Genomic DNA, 12328 nt, shown 5'->3' with positions numbered 1-12328 from the left:
AGAAAACCAAAAAATAATTAAAAAGCCAAAAAAACTTATGAATTTTTTTTTTTGACTTTTTTTATTAAAATTCTCTATATTTAATATATAAATAACTTTTTTTTTTCAAAAAAAAAAGTTGTACTGCACATGTGCAATAACACGAAAAAGCCTAAACCACCTAACCCACCCCCACCAACAACCCCCAATAACCTAAATCCACCTCCCACCAAAAGCCTAAACCCCCCACCACCAAAAAACCTACCCCCCCCCACCCCACCCCAAAAAAATCTAAAACTAATCCGTAAACATAAACCCCAAAAAACCTAAGCCCTCCACCTGCGCCTCTCAAAAAACCTAAACAATAAGAGTGGTTCTCAATGAAGCATACCATCTGTATATTTTTTTTGGGGGGGGGCGGGGGTGGGGGTAGGTTTTTTTTGGTTTTTGTGGGTGGGGGTTAGATTTTTGAGTGGTGGTGGGGTGGGTTTATTTTATTGTGTTCACATTTGTTTTCATGGTTCTCGCAATAAGAGTGGTTCTCAAATGAAGCATATATATATATATATATATATATATATATATATATATATATATATATATATATATACACACACACACACATATGTGTGTATATATATACATATGGTAAGATTCATGCGAGAACAACCTTTATCACGAGAACCACAAGAAATAATGTGAACACAACCAAAATAAACCCACCCTACCACCATAAAAAACCTAAACACTCACCCCCACCTTACCACAACCCAAAAACCTACCCCCCCCCCAATAATAATAATAATAATAATAATAATAATAATAATAATAATAATAATAATAATAATAATAATAATAATAATAATAATAATAACCTAAACAAACCCACCCACTCCACCCAAGGTAAATACTAAAAACTAAATCATAAAGCTAAATCCCAAAATTAAATGCTAAAAATGTCTTTTTAATAGTTAAATCACAACTTTTTACAAATAATAATAATAATAATAATAATAATAATAATAATAATAATAATAATAATAATAATAATAATAATAATAATAATAATAATAATAATAATTAAAATGTGCTATTTTTGAAGGAATTTTTTAAATGTTAGTTTTCTAAGTTTTTTTAAGTAGTTTTGTTTGTGTTTACATTGATTCTCATGGTTTTCGCAATAAAGGGCGGTTCCCAATGGATCATACCTAATATATGTATATTAACGGGATCAGGAGAAAACGCCTTAAAGTGTGAAAACGGTGAGAACGGATCCTGGCCCAACACGTGGCAAGGAGCGCTAAATGATATGCAGGGGTACGATAGTCATTGCACACGTTCCCTTCCTTATTTCGCGTTATAAATCTGTTTCAAATAAAACTCCAAAAATTTCCTATTAGCAGTTACCTCCTTTCCAAGCTTTCCAGATCTATGGCGTCTAACATGGATTCAGTTCGACAAAGTAATATTTGATGAAGTTTTCATATTTTGTTCTAGTAAATCATGCAAAACATATACAACATATATGACGTTTTGTTCTTTATACTTGTTTCATTGTCGTTTTTTTTTTTCAAGTTAATCTTTCACAATGTGTTGTATGTTTTCAATTGCGTTCTTCATGTATCCAAATTTTTCGCACTTTCGTTGGTTGTTTTACAATTAGTAAGAACTGATAATTGGAGTTTTCATTATTAATGTTAATTGTCGTTTGGGATCTAATATATTTCTTATGTTTTACGATCATTGGCGTTTTACACCTGATTAGTTTTGAATATTATTGAGTAATATTTGTAAACAATAGTTATTACTATTTGTTAATTTGTAAACATCAGTTTTGTTAACTATGGCGTTTTTATTATCATGTTATATTTGTTAATTATTCATATTGTCAATTATTCATGTCATGGCGTTTTGATTATCACGTTTCATTAATATTGTCAATTCATCACATTTGTTAATTAATCAACAAATGGTGTTTTCATTATGGCTTTTTTATTATGGCGTTTTCAATTATATGTTTATTATGTCTTGTTTATTATTCAAGTAATGGCGTTTTCATCGATAATGTTATAAGGAGACAATTTCTATTTTAATGGCGTTTTTTTTTTAAATTGTTTATTATTTTGTCACACCCCCAAATTCCACCTGCGGAGTAACATCCGCTTGAGGGCGTGACTGACCAGGATCCAGCCACCAATTATACTAAGCATTGGTTAATAGTAAAGTAATTGCTATCTAAAGTGGTTAGCAACATCGTAGTTTAGGTTCGATAATAAGTTTAAACAAAACAGCGGAAGCATAAATCAAAAAGTTTTAATAAGACAGTTCATGGTTCAAGATAAGTAAAACCCAACACACGGGTTTTGACCAACACTACACATCCCTAAGCCGCAGCTCCTCAGTCACTGGTTACCTGCAAAGCATGCAGTAAGGGGTCAACAATAATGCTGAGTGAGTTCACTAGTTGTCCAGTTTTAATTACCAAAAACTTGTTTCACCAGTTAATTTATCCGTTTATACATGCCATGGGGAGCTACCCCAAAAGTTAGCGACTAAACTGTTTTTCCAATACCGAACACTAGGTAACCGTTTGCGTTTCCGCAGGATGCCCCGATGTCAATGTTCTATCATCATTGATGGATGCCTGAGTACATTAGTTCACGACCGATCCCAAACCATGGCACGGTGTGAGGTTGGTAAAACCTAAATAGCGCTATCAACTAATAACCCGTTCGCCTGGCCCCGGCGACTAATCGGTATTATGTAGTAGGGACTTGAGTGATAGAGTTGCGTTTAGTGGCGTTTGGTTGCATTCCGTATAAACAGTAATTAACTAAAAGGTTTCCCAATGACAAGGGAAGGAAAAGTAAGTTTGTTCCCAGTAACTAGGGAAGGAATGTAAATGGTGTCCCCTTTACAAGGGGATAGGGTTGTTTTAGTCTCGTGTCCCAAACCACCGGGACGCATGCTTTTAAGTTGTGAACTCACCTTGGGTTGCTCGGTAGATTAAATACCCGGTCAATCACGTTGGTCACCACGTCCTAGCATGGTTACCAAATATAGGTCAAGTTGGGGTACACGTAATCATGTATTAGTAAAACGTATAAACACATTTAGCATTCAAGCATACAAACAGTTGGGTTATTGGGCCTGCCTAACATCTACACAACAAACAGTAATAGATACACATGCAGTCCAGTCAACAATTAGCCCAACAAGTCACGGCCCAATAACACTAAGGCAGCCCAGTCGGGACAAGGGCGGTTTCGACTCGTAATGCATGGTTTCGAGTCGCAACCGGGGGATTCCGATTCGCAACTCTGGTTTCGGCTTATCATGCCTTGGTCTCGAGTCGCAGCCAGAGGTTCCGACTCGCAACCTCGGTTGCGGTTCATCATGCCGGGTCTCGAGTGTGCTGCTGGCGAGTCGCAATCTCGAGTCGCAACTAGGAGATCTCGAGTTGTCATGCCTTGGTCTCGAGTCGCAACCAGAGGTTCCGACTCGCAACCGTAGTTACGTGCACAGAATCTTCTAGAACCTGTCGACAGTACTAACCAATAGAATTGTATTTTCATGAAATTTGTGTACTATCCCCACTAAACATGTTTCCTTGTCTGATTACAACCCAAAACAAATCAAACAAGCAGAATTTCAAATATTCATCATGTTCATAACATATTCAAATTGTTCATCAAAATCACCAAATGTTCATCCTGTCTAGGCTATCTTTTAACCGACCCAAAACAAGTATTTTCCACCTTTCCTTTGTAATATTATCGGCATTTCTAGCAGCCCTACGTTACAAGCATCCAAAACATTCGAAACATGCCAAGTTACCCAACTAGATTTCATACTTGATCCTATTTCTAGCATGTATGACACAAGAACATATAAACACATAATATTCCCCCTTTTCGGCTTTACATCTATAATAGGAATGAAACTTATCACAATCAATAACATTTGAAACTTATCACAATCAATCACATTTCTATTAAGCACATATCACTTATTTGGTTAATATAATTCATAAATCAACCAAGAAGTCATAGTAATCCCCAAAAATCCACTAACCGGTTGATGAAGGATAAGAGGGATGATCTTCCTAATGAGATGTTCGAGTTTGATCCGAGGACTTGGTGTTTCCGGTTTGTATCCGAGTATGAAGAGGATGAAGGTGAATGTTGGTGCTTGTAAGGTTTAGTGAGAGAGTGAGAGAGAGAGAGAGTGTTGTAAAAATGGTTAAGGGATGGGAGGGTTGGTTTATATAAGATCTCGAGTGGGCTTAGGGTGTTGCGACTTGGGCTTTCACATGGCCCAAACCAAACCGGCCCCTAATATGTCGTACTGTTCACTCGAGACCAAGGGGTCTCGAGTTGGGTCATGGTTTTCGGCTCACCTCTCACACATGCACACACTCACACACTTTATCTATATAAATATATATAATACATACATGTTATCGACAATTAGCACGTCACGGAGAATCACAAACTTTCATTTAATATCATATATATATATACACGTTGATTAAATACAGAGATGGTTGCTCGGGAAAACCCGAAGTGTCACATTATCCCCAAGTTTTAAGAACTTTCGTCCCGAAAGTTAAGGCAGTCACTGGTAAGCTAGTGTAAGTGAAAACGTTTCAACGGGGTGTCACATCATCCCCCCGTTAGTTAGGAATTTCGTCCCGAAATTCAGTTGTAGCTTCAGTGCTGGGGTTTTCGTTTGGGAACAACTGGGGATACTTGTGCTTCATCTGGTCTTCCCGCTCCCAGGTAAACTCTGGGCCACGTCGCGAGTTCCAACGGACTTGTACAAGAGGTATCTGGCTACGTTTGAGGATTTTGATCTCTCGATCCGTGATCTCAATCGGTTCCTCAGTAAAGTGTAGCTGTTCATCAATAGTTAGTTCTTTGAAAGGAATCACGAGCGTTTCATCTGATAGACACTTCTTCAGATTAGATACGTGGAATACGTTGTGTACCGCACTCAGTTCTTCAGGCAGGTTCAATCTATAAGCAACCTTACCGATTTTCTTGGTAATTTCGAATGGCCCGATATATCGTGGATTAAGCTTGCCCCGTTTACCAAAGCGAACCACACCCTTCCAGGGTGAGACTTTAAGTAGAACCCGGTCACCGACCTAGAATTCCAATGGTTTCCTACGCTTATCAGCGTAACTCTTCTGACGGTCACGAGCGGCCGCCATGCGTTGTCTGATCTGGGCAATCTTTTCCGTTGTATCTACCACCATCTCTGGGCCCGTGATTTGACTATCACCGATTTCCGCCCAGCAAAGAGGTGACCGGCATTTACGACCGTACAATGCCTCAAAAGGTGCTGCCTGAATACTAGTGTGGTAGCTGTTGTTATAAGAGAACTCTACTAGCGGTAGATGCTTCTCCCAGTTCTTGCCAAAATCGATCACACATGCTCTAAGCATGTCTTCTAGGGTTTGGATGGTGCGTTCGGACTGTCCATCCGTTTGCGGGTGATAAGCGATGCTCATGTCCAAACGTGAGCCAAAGGATTTGTGCGTAGCTTGCCACAATTCTGAAGTAAAACGAGCGTCTCGGTCAGAAATAATTGAGGTTGGCACTCCGTGCCTCGAAACTACTTCCTTTAAGTAAACCTCCGCCAAGGTAGAAAACTTGTCTGTTTCCTTAATGGCCAGAAAGTGTGCGGACTTGGTCAATCGATCTACTATTACCCAAATAGTGTCATTTCCGCGTTGAGACCTAGGTAGCCCTGTAACAAAATCCATGGAAATTTGCTCCCATTTCCATTTCGGGATTTTTGGTTGTTGGAGTAGGCCTGCTGGCTTCTGGTACTCTGTTTTGACCCTTGCGCAAGTCAAACATTTGCTGACGTATGTTGCTATGTGGGCCTTCATGCCAGGCCACCAGTATGTTGTCCTCAAATCGTGGTACATTTTATCCGAGCCAGGATGTACTGAGTAGCGGGACTTATGGGCTTCGTCCATCACGAGTTCACGTAAGCCTCCAAAGAGTGGAACCCAAATGCGCCCTGTTACATAGTAAGCGCCATCTTCTTTCTGTTCTAGTCGCTGTCTCGATCCTCGCAGGGACTCAGCCCTGATGTTTTCCGGTTTCATTGCTTCGACTTGAGCACTTCGGATCTGGGTAGGGAGGTTAGACTAGATGGTAAGTTGCAATGCTCGCACACGCTTTGGTATAGTGTCCTTTCTGCTGAGGGCGTCTGCCACGACATTGGCCTTGCCCGGATGGTACTTGATGGCGCATTCGTAGTCATTCAAGAGTTCGACCCAGCGGCGTTGTCGCATGTTCAATTCCTTTTGCCTAAAGATATGCTCGAGACTCCTGTGATCGGTGTAAATAGTGCACTTGGTACCGTACAGGTAATGTCTCCATATCTTAAGAGCGAAGATCACTGCTCCCAATTCCAAATCATGCGTAGTGTAGTTCCTTTCATGCGTCTTAAGTTGGCGAGAGGCGTAGGCAATAACTTTCTCGCGCTGCATTAACACGCAACCGAGCCCATGGATAGACGCATCGCAGTAAACCACAAATTCGTCAGTGCCTTCAGGCAACGAGAGAATAGGAGCGCTACAGAGGTTATCCTTTAGCCTTTGAAAGGCCGACTCCTGAGCTTCATTCCACTTGTAAACAATGCCTTTCTGAGTAAGAGTCGTGAGGGGTTGTGCAATCTTTGAGAATCCCTTGATGAATCTGCGGTAGTATCCTGCCAATCCCAAGAATTGGCGAACTTCGGTTGGGGTCTTGGGCGTAGGCCAATTCTTTATCGAGTCGATCTTAGCGAGGTCGACGTGAATGCCGTCCTTGTTGACCACGTGCCCAAGGAAATGGACTTCTCGGAGCCAGAAGTCACACTTCGAGAATTTGGCGTACAATTGCTCATTGCGTAAGAGTTCGAGGATAAGGCGTAGGTGTCGCTCATGCTCTTCTTGACTTTTCAAGTAGATCAGAATGTCGTCGATAAACACAATCACGAATTTGTCGAGATAAGGCTTGCACACTCGGTTCATGAGATCCATGAAAACCGCAGGTGCGTTAGTCATTCCAAAAGGCATAACGAGGAACTCGTAATGACCATAACGAGTCCTGAACGCAGTCTTAGAGATGTCTTCATTACGAACTCTCAGCTGATGATAGCCTGATCGCAGGTCAATCTTAGAATAGTAGCTCGATCCTTGCAACTGATCGAATAGGTCGTCGATGCGCGGGAGGGGGTAAGGATTCTTGATGGTAACCTTGTTCAGCTCACGATAGTCAATGCACATTCGGAACGTGCCATCCTTCTTCTTAACAAAGAGTACTGGCGCTCCCCAGGGTGATGAACTAGGGCGGATAAATCCTTTATCCAATAGTTCTTGTAGCTGCGTAGAGAGTTCCTTCAGTTCTGCAGGGGCTAGATGGTAAGGTGCACGAGCTATGGGTGCTGCTCCGGGAGCTAGCTCGATTTGGAACTCGACCTGACGGTGGGGAGGGAGTCCAGGTAGTTCCTCAGGAAATACCTCGGGATAGTCACGTACTACAGGAAAATCTTCAATCCTCTTTTCCTTTTCGGGGGTGTCGGTGACAAGTGCTAGGATAGCGGTGTGCCCTTTCTGTAAACACTTCTGGGCTTTTAAAAGTGAGATAATGCCTGTGACTTCTCCACCTTTGTTGCCTTGAACGATGAGGGGTTGGCCAGAACGACGAGGTATACGAACTGCTTTCTCTTGACAGAGGATCTCAGCGCGATGTTTGGATAACCAATCCATACCGATGACGACGTCGAAGCTTCCAAGTTTGACAGGGAAAAGATCGATACTAAACGTGTGGCCAGACAATTCTAGTGTGCAGTCGTAGATCACGTGTGTGGCCTCGATGTTCCTACCATTAGCTATCTCGACGACGTGCTTAGAACTTAATAATGCAAGCGGGTGCTTAAGTTTCTTACTAATGCGAAGGGATACATAACTGGCATCGGCACCGGAATCAAATAACACAGAAACATAACGATCATCAAGTAGGAACTTACCCGCCACGACGTTGGGGTCGTTCCTTGCTTCTCCAGCTCCAATCACGAAAGCTCTTCCCCTTGCACCATTCCCAGCATTGTTGTTTTGCTCATTGTTCCCAGCTCCCTGATTGTTGTTGCGATTCTGATTCAGTTCAGGGCAATCCTTTCGCATGTGCCCTGTTGCTCCGCATTTAAAACATGCTCGGTTGTTTCCCTGCTGCTGTTGCTGTTGGGGTTGTTGCTGATTCTGCCTTGCTGGGAACTGACTTCTGCAATCCTTGGCTTCGTGCCCCATCTTGTGGCATCGCTGACACTGACCCTTGTTACATGCCCCATTGTGGTGCCTGTTACACTTGTTGCACTTAGGGTAGCTTCCCCGGTAGCCACCCTGTTGCTGAGTGCCTTTGTTGTTGTCAGTTTTCCTTTGCTGAGCTGGGGCCTGAGTAGAGTTAGCATCTTTGCCCTGATTTCCATCCCACTTTCGTTTGCCATCACTGGAAGTTCCTTCCGCAGCACTGATCCTTTTGGGCATCCTGCCCTCTTCCACAGCCTGGTTAGTGAGTTTGTGGGCAAGACGGACCACAGGCTGTATGGTAGTGAGGTTGGCCGAGGTCACATGGCTCCTGATTTCTGGGGCTAAGCCTTTGATGTACAATTCGATCCTTCGATACATGGGTCGGGACATGTTTGGGCAAAGAGCAGCATAGTCGTTGGACAGCTTGGTGTAGGTCTCAATCTCTGACCCAACCATCTTGAGTTCATAGTACTCGTCCTCGAGTTTGTGGATGTCATCCCTATGACAGTACTCTTCCTTGATCATATCCTTGAAATCTTCCCATGCAGTAGCGTTAGCAGTCTCCAAACCAAGCATTTGAATTTGCGCCTTCCACCACGAAAGTGCGCTTCCCTCAAGAGTACCAGTAGCAAACTTCACCCAATTAGCAGGGGGACACTCGCAGACAGCAAAGACAGCTTCGACCTTCTCGATCCAGTGCAGAAGACCTATGGCACACTCAGTGCCACTGAATGGAAGAGGCTTGCAATCCATGAAGGTCTTGAAGGTACAGACACGTGGTTGCACAGGCGCATGCTGACCTGTTGTGGGAGCGATACGAATAGGTTTAGAGGTGAAAAGACGATGTGGCGGTAGGATCTAAACATCCTAAAACAACGAGCTTACCTATAGGGTGAGTTGCGAAAGCTGCAGCCACTGTGTTGAGCAGGTTAGTGAACTGAGCCTGGGTCATGTTGACGTTTCCTCGTCCGCGTCCACTCATTGTCTTCATAACCAGAAAACATAGTATGAGTGTGATGTCGTAATATAGCGAGAAGGAGATAGAAGAGGGAAGGCATATCTATCTAATCAGGCAAACTAGTACGTATAGTAACGCAGAAAGCATAAGACAATAAGCAAGTAAATATGGGTCCGAGCTATGAGGTCAGATAAGTCGAGCCTTGCACTTGGAGTGTAGTGTCGTCACGAGTCACGGGTTATAGTCTGGTTTTTCTCAAAAAGATTTTTCCTCTTTTTAAAACCAAGTTCACTATAACCAATGGCTCTGATACCAATCTGTCACACCCCCAAATTCCACCTGCGGAGTAACATCCGCTTGAGGGCGTGACTGACCAGGATCCAGCCACCAATTATACTAAGCATTGGTTAATAGTAAAGTAATTGCTATCTAAAGTGGTTAGCAACATCGTAGTTTAGGTTCGATAATAAGTTTAAACAAAACAGCGGAAGCATAAATCAAAAAGTTTTAATAAGACAGTTCATGGTTCAAGATAAGTAAAACCCAACACACGGGTTTTGACCAACACTACACATCCCCAAGTCGCAGCTCCTCAGTCACTGGTTACCTGCAAAGCATGCAGTAAGGGGTCAACAATAATGCTGAGTGAGTTCACTAGTTGTCCAGTTTTAATTACCAAAAACTTGTTTCACCAGTTAATTTATCCGTTTATACATGCCATGGGGAGCTACCCCAAAAGTTAGCGACTAAACTGTTTTTCCAATACCGAACACTAGGTAACCGTTTGCGTTTCCGCAGGATGCCCCGATGTCAATGTTCTATCATCATTGACGGATGCCTGAGTACATTAGTTCACGACCGATCCCAAACCATGGCACGGTGTGAGGTTGGTAAAACCTAAATAGCGCTATCAACTAATAACCCGTTCGCCTGGCCCCGGCGACTAATCGGTATTATGTAGTAGGGACTTGAGTGATAGAGTTGCGTTTAGTGCCGTTTGGTTGCATTCCGTATAAACAGTAATTAACTAAAAGGTTTCCCAATGACAAGGGAAGGAAAAGTAAGTTTGTTCCCAGTAACTAGGGAAGGAATGTAAATGGTGTCCCCTTTACAAGGGGATAGGGTTGTTTTAGTCTCGTGTCCCAAACCACCGGGACGCATGCTTTTAAGTTGTGAACTCACCTTGGGTTGCTCGGTAGATTAAATACCCGGTCAATCACGTTGGTCACCACGTCCTAGCATGGTTACCAAATATAGGTCAAGTTGGGGTACACGTAATCATGTATTAGTAAAACGTATAAACACATTTAGCATTCAAGCATACAAACAGTTGGGTTATTGGGCCTGCCTAACATCTACACAACAAACAGTAACAGATACACATGCAGTCCAGTCAACAATTAGCCCAACAAGTCACGGCCCAATAACACTAAGGCAGCCCAGTCGGGACAAGGGCGGTTTCGACTCGTAATGCATGGTTTCGAGTCGCAATCGGGGGATTCCGATTCGCAACTCTGGTTTCGGCTTATCATGCCTTGGTCTCGAGTCGCAGCCAGAGGTTCCGACTCGCAACCTCGGTTGCGGTTCATCATGCCGGGTCTCGAGTGTGCTGCTGGCGAGTCGCAATCTCGAGTCGCAACTAGGAGATCTCGAGTTGTCATGCCTTGGTCTCGAGTCGCAACCAGAGGTTCCGACTCGCAACCGTAGTTACGTGCACAGAATCTTCTAGAACCTGTCGACAGTACTAACCAATAGAATTGTATTTTCATGAAATTTGTGTACTATCCCCACTAAACATGTTTCCTTGTCTGATTACAACCCAAAACAAATCAAACAAGCAGAATTTCAAATATTCATCATGTTCATAACATATTCAAATTGTTCATCAAAATCACCAAATGTTCATCCTGTCTAGGCTATCTTTTAACCGACCCAAAACAAGTATTTTCCACCTTTCCTTTGTAATATTATCGGCATTTCTAGCAGCCCTACGTTACAAGCATCCAAAACATTCGAAACATGCCAAGTTACCCAACTAGATTTCATACTTCATCCTATTTCTAGCATGTATGACACAAGAACATATAAACACATAATATTCCCCCTTTTCGGCTTTACATCTATAATAGGAATGAAACTTATCACAATCAATAACATTTGAAACTTATCACAATCAATCACATTTCTATTAAGCACATATCACTTATTTGGTTAATATAATTCATAAATCAACCAAGAAGTCATAGTAATCCCCAAAAATCCACTAACCGGTTGATGAAGGATAAGAGGGATGATCTTCCTAATGAGATGTTCGAGTTTGATCCGAGGGCTTGGTGTTTCCGGTTTGTATCCGAGTATGAAGAGGATGAAGGTGAATGTTGGTGCTTGTAAGGTTTAGTGAGAGGGTGAGAGAGAGAGAGAGAGTGTTGTAAAAATGGTTAAGGGATGGGAGGGTTGGTTTATATAAGATCTCGAGTGGGCTTAGGGTGTTGCGACTTGGGCTTTCACATGGCCCAAACCAAACCGGCCCCTAATATGTCGTACTGTTCACTCGAGACCAAGGGGTCTCGAGTTGGGTCATGGTTTTCGGCTCACCTCTCACACATGCACACACTCACACACTTTATCTATATAAATATATATAATACATACATGTTATCGACAATTAGCACGTCACGGAGAATCACAAACTTTCATTTAATATCATATATATATACACGTTGATTAAATACAGAGATGGTTGCTCGGGAAAACCCGAAGTGTCACAACTTTAGGCGGGATTTTAGTATAATAAATGCTAGTAATGAAGTTTCCGTTGTTTCGGTTACTGTTTGTTCAACTTTATCGCTTAAACACAAAGTTTGGCCTTTTTTTTTATATAATAGAGTTTAGATGTGTGCTTTGTAGTTTAAGGCAGGAATTTAATGGAGTTTTATTCATGAGTTTGGCGTTTTGCCTAAAGAAGTCTAAAGACCTTTTTTACCCTTAATGAAGCGTGTCCACGTAATAAAATTAATTTTATTTACGAAAACGCCACCACGATCTAGTCCATAGATTGTTTTGATCTGACGATCCATAAGCGT

This window comes from Helianthus annuus, chromosome 5, assembly GCF_002127325.2.
Source record: "Helianthus annuus cultivar XRQ/B chromosome 5, HanXRQr2.0-SUNRISE, whole genome shotgun sequence".
In the NCBI taxonomy this organism is placed as follows: domain Eukaryota; kingdom Viridiplantae; phylum Streptophyta; class Magnoliopsida; order Asterales; family Asteraceae; genus Helianthus; species Helianthus annuus.
The sequence above is the reverse complement of the archived record's forward strand: the minus strand, read 5'-3'. Positions refer to the sequence as shown.